Genomic DNA, 5,752 nt, shown 5'->3' on the forward strand with positions numbered 1-5,752 from the left:
GGGTGACCCACGTGACGACCTGAAGTGAAGTGACGTCAGCGTCTAGAAATTCGTTTTTTAACCATGCAAGTATCCAAGCTGATGTGTAAAGACTATAAATGGACATGAAAGGCAATACATAAATATTGTACCCCTAAAACAACACTAAAACATTTTTCCTGAATCCTGTGCATGTAAGGCTATGTGTTTTACTTTCAAAGAGCAGAAATAGGCTATAGGCTAGCCTATTCAGACATTCAATAGTCTTAATTTGACCAATATAATCATTTTAACTAGTTTTTATTGTTAATTTTATTGCCCAATGCCCAATGTTCTCACACTCCATAAAAAACACTGCAAATTAATAAATGCAGCCTATTATGTTATTTTTTACTTTTTGCAATAATATAAAAAAAAAACAGATCCAGGAGGTTTTCATAAATATAAATATTAGATTTATATCTTTTAAAAAAAAATATATATATATATGTATATATATATATATATATATATATATATATATACATACACACACAAATTTATATTTTAAACTTGTGACCTGTGAGTCTAGTTTAAAATATTTGCAGAAGGTTTTTGTATAGCATAATTAGTATAATTGAAATAATTTATTTACTTTTTCAACGAATGTTACAAGTCCAAAAAAAGTCCATACTGTCATGGTGCTCTTCGGTCACTTTTGACCAAACAGTTTTCTGTTTTGAATTTTAAAATTCACAATAATACACAAATTAACTGGTAGGGCTATTCCCATACAGCATAATTGAGTCAGAAGACTGAAATAAGAGGTGTAAATGACCTCCGTGAAGTTGGCACCCCATAAAACGAAATAATCTCCAAAACTATGCCATTGGTTTGTGCTGCGTTTGTGCTGGTTTGGTGTTTGAGATATTGAACATTATTTTTTTGGTTGTGTTACGTCACTCTCCACCCCATGTCGTTCAAATAGCTCAAAACCGGTGTCATTCGTTTGTGCTGCGTTTGTGCTGGTTTGTGCCGTTAAAACAAACATTGTATCTATTTTCCTTTCGCAGATATAACAAATTTAATTCGGGAACTGTGACGTCACTCTCCACCCGAATTCTTCTAAATCGCACAAAAACTGTGTCGTTCGTTTGTGCTCGGGTTGTGCCGATTTGTGCCGTTAAAATTAACATTGTATCTATATCCCCTCCTTTAGAAATAACAAATATGATTCGGGGCAGTGACGTCACTCTCCACCCCACCTCATCTAAATCGCACCAAACCGGTGTCGTTTATTTGTGCTCGATTTATGCCGGTTTGTGCCGTTGAAAGAAACATTGCAACTGCGATCCCCTCTTTAACATAAAAAAATAAACTTACGACACAGTTTTTGTGAGATTTAGAAGAATTCGGGTGGAGAGTGACGTCACAGTTCCCGAATTAAATTTGTTATATCTGCGAAAGGAAAATAGATACAATGTTTTTTTTAACGGCACAAACCAGCACAAACCGAGCACAAACGAATGACACCGGTTTTGAGCTATTTGAACGACATGGGGTGGAGAGTGACGTAACACAACCAAAAAAATAATGTTCAATTTCTCAAACACCAAACCTGCACAAACGTTCGTTTTTGTGGCACAAATCAGCACAAACGCAGCACAAACCAATGGCATAGTTTTGGAGATTATTTCGTTTTATGGGGTGCCACCCCATACCTCCTAGGGTACCTCCTTCACGGAGGTGTTTTTACTGAGATTAAGCTGTGATAAAAGCAGTGGCGGAACTAGAGTGTTATACATGGGGTGGCCAAACAAAGCTGAAGCACCAAGTAGATAAGATACTGCATGTGTCTGTTATGAACTGCTGCATTTATTTACAAAAAAAACTCACATTTACAACAAAAAAAAAAATTATTTGATTTTATCTTTTATTTGATATAGCAGGCATCAAGCAGACATGTCCTTGAAAAAGTTAAACAATTTTATTGCCCATCAATATAAAATATTATCCTGGGAAGATTAAATACAACATAATTCTTTCTTTATAATAATTTATAATAATTCTAATCTGGTAAAATCATCTCAATTTAAATTCCTGAATTGGGTATGTGATTGACTGCCTGTGTCTGGTAGATGCTCGGACCTGTTGCTGGTTCTGAAGTCTGACCACACTGACTCTGACTAGCCAGTGGTGATGCAAGGGCTGGGGGGTGGGGGGGGGGGGGGGGGGGGGGGTTCTGTTTGCACCTGATCTGCCTGTTAGTCCAGTCATTTTAAGACAAAATGGGGGTCAACCTTGAACAAATTGCAACAAGCAAACTCAACTGATTTTGTATCCTCAATATGTCCTGAGTAAGGAAAAAAAGTCCCAAAGAATCCCATTTGGGAAAGTTTAGAAAAAAACAAATAACAAATATAGCCTATAATACGCCTATTCATTATTTTTCTTACAAGAATAGGGTAAAAAGTTTAACCTTTAGATATCACCATGAAAATTACTGAGTTGATTACTTACATCAAGACCAACAAAAAATGTATTCCAAGTTTTTTAAAATTGTTTGTTAAGATGGACAAACGGTGCATAATCTAATTACGTATGTGCTAATTTGCATAAATACCACAACAGATCTAAACATTGGGTCTAGCCAGGTGAAAATGTTTTGTTGAATCTTTTAATGACACATAACAGTAAAATACTTAATGTTAAGGTCTGAATGGAACCCATTTAGGCTACCCATGAGCATTAATACATAGAGGCAGGAAGAAGTATTTTAGAAACCAGCCTTTTTTAATTATTAAGAGATGGGGTTTGGGGCTGGGTCTGTGCGACTGTTTCTGGGGGACGAGTCTAAGGGACGAACAGGAGACAAGGGTAAGGAGAATGCAGAAGACAAAAGGTAAGTAAAATAAAAAGTGAATCCCCAGAAACAGATTTCGAAACTTTCCCCTACAATTCTTTAGCAGATGCAGCAGGGCAGTCCTCTGCGTTTGCAAGATGTCCAGCGTAAGCATGTCCGAGCTGACGAAGCAGAAGCAGTTTGAGTTTGGCCTTAGGGTGCTGTCGTCCGGTCGCAGGAGTGACATGTACGGCTTGTACTGGAGCAGAACTGCTTGATTGTCCTTAAATTCACAAGTAGTCGTCAAATCTCTCAATGCAGCAATGTATTGCAGTACCGTTTCATCTGTCCTCTGCACTCGTTTCCTGAAGGCATGTCTTTCCACGACCACATTTAGTTTTGGAATGAAATGTTCCTCCAAAGCTTTAATAGGAGCTTCCAGGTTGTCACCGGTATTGGGAAAGGGAACGAACAGAAGATTTTGCGCTTGAGTCTCTCATAGATCTGTAACAAGCACACACCCAGGGTCTGGCTCATCAATCATCTTCTTCGTCCTCATTAGAGGAATTTGAATTGAAATCCAAAGTTTGTAAATATCAATTTAGTTTATAAGCCCAATCTTAAAAATATTTGGTTGCCCTCTAAAATTAGTTTTCCTTATCTTGATATTTCAGCATTTCTATTTGTGTGCTGTTACTTATGTCTAGCTGTGTTTTGTTTCCGCCTCCTACTGGACATTTAAGGTACTGCACTATGTTTATATAGTTTACTTTCGGTTTCCCTCAGTAATAAATGCAGTCAAGAACAACGTGCGCGAAGTTTCTATCGGCTATTGATTTCATCGTGTAAACCTTGGAAATATATGTCTGTAAGTGCAAATTCTACACTGAATAGTGATTTAAAGTGTTTAAGGATAATTAGATTGTTATATTTCTGTTATACGCACTCTTAATTCATGTTATTGGTAACGTGCTATGTTGTAGCGTACTGAGTTGACATGCTAATTTATCTTCTTTTAGTACATAATCTCATTTGAATATAATTTCTCTGTGTATATTACTTAAAATGATGTAAAAGGAACTATGTACAAAATCAAACCGTAATGTTAAGCTGGATATGTGAATGTAAATGTGAACATGGATGTTCATACATATTTTTTCTTCTTGTTTGTAGTTTTACAGAAATATTATTGAGAAGCGAATCACCAGTAAAGTCACTAAAGTTATGAAGACTGCTTTCTGGAGTTCTTTTTTCAAGTTGTACGCTATCTGTTAAGCCTTTGCTCAAGCTACGCAATTGGTCAGAACAGAATAGTAAAAAGACATTGACACAGCGGGTGAAGACAGCGGAACCACACAGCCATTGTTACATTGCATTGCTCAACTCTTCAGAAGCAAGTAAGGTATGGAGTCACACAGTGTTGAGAAGGATAAATCTCAAGCCTTTGAGATTAAATCACAATCTTCTAGCTGCAAGTCATCTCAAAGATCAAGTCGGTCATCAGCAAGTGTGGCAGCGACTCGGGCTCGAGCTAAAGCCGAAGCAGCTCGAGCTAAAGCATCTTATGCAGAAAAAGAAGCAGCTATGATGAGGAAAAAAGCAGAAGTAGAAGCAGATCTATTCTTGCTACAATCTCAAAAAGAAGCAACTGCAGCGTCTGCTGAAGCAGCGATTTATGAGGCAGCAGCTGACATAGAGGAGGGAAAAATAGACGAATTGGACCATGAGACAAACTTAGTCTGCACTCAGCGTACTAAAGAGTATGTTCAGAAGCATACAATGGAACAACATCAGCTGCGGTTTCCTGATACTCCGATTCTACAGTCATCCATGATGAGCGCTGATCCTCTTCAGTGTGAAGCTACAGCAACATCTCCACATGTACATCCATCGTATGGAATGGAGGAATTAAAAATAAAACAGGAGACAATGGATGATCTGAGAGGCGAAGATCATGGACAAAGCTCTGCTTTTCAAACTTCTCCTATTCCCAGCTTTAGAGCTCCCATGGTTAACCTGCCATACACATATGATTTAGCTAACTACATGGTAAGAAAAGAGATGGTGAGTTCTGGTCTTGTGAAGTTCGATGATCACCCTGAGAACTACTGGGCCTGGAAATCCTCTTTTCAAGATGTCACAAAAGACCTCGGATTAACAGCCAGAGAAGAGCTTGACCTTCTCACAAAATGGCTTGGCCCAGAGTCATCCATGCAAGCAAAACGGATCAGATCGGTTCATGCGCACTATCCTATAGCAGGTGTCCGTATGCTTTGGCAGCGATTGGAAGAGTGCTACGGGAGCCCAGAAGTAATTGAGAATGCGCTGTTGAGAAAACTGGAGGAGTTTCCAAACATTTCTAACAGAGATGGGCAAAGACTCAGGGAGCTAGGAGATATGCTTATGGAATTGGAATCTGCAAAGACAGGTGGACATTTATCAGGTTTAGCCATTCTCGACAACTGAAGTGCTGGACACAGTTTCAAGAACCAGAACCAACCAATCTCCAGAACAAAAGATTTTGGACCCTAGTAAGCAATGTCCAATTCACAATAAGCCGCATCCGTTGTCAAAGTGCCGTGGGTTTAGAGGAAAGACCCTGGATGAAAGGAAAACTTACCTCAAAGAACAGTCTATCTGCTTCAGATGTTGCGGTTCCGCCAAACACATAGCCAAAGAATGTGGGGCAGCTGTTAAATGTAGAGAGTGTAACAGTGATCGTCATGTCTCTGCATTGCACCCAGGGCCTGCTCCATGGGCCGAGGAAGCTCCAGTAACAGAACGAGAGCAAGGCGGGGAGTCTGAAGGAGATACATCATCTGATGTTACTTCTAAGTGCACAGAAATCTGCGGCAAAGCTCCCAGAACTAGATCATGCTCGAAAATCTGTTTGGTTGACGTTTATCCATCTAACTGTCCTAAAAAGGCTAAGAGGATGTATGTAGTTCTGGA

The sequence above is a fragment of the Siphateles boraxobius genome, unplaced genomic scaffold, assembly GCF_051911475.1.
Source record: "Siphateles boraxobius isolate OS27281-9 unplaced genomic scaffold, OSU_SipBor_1 106, whole genome shotgun sequence".
NCBI classification, from domain to species: Eukaryota; Metazoa; Chordata; class Actinopteri; order Cypriniformes; family Leuciscidae; genus Siphateles; species Siphateles boraxobius.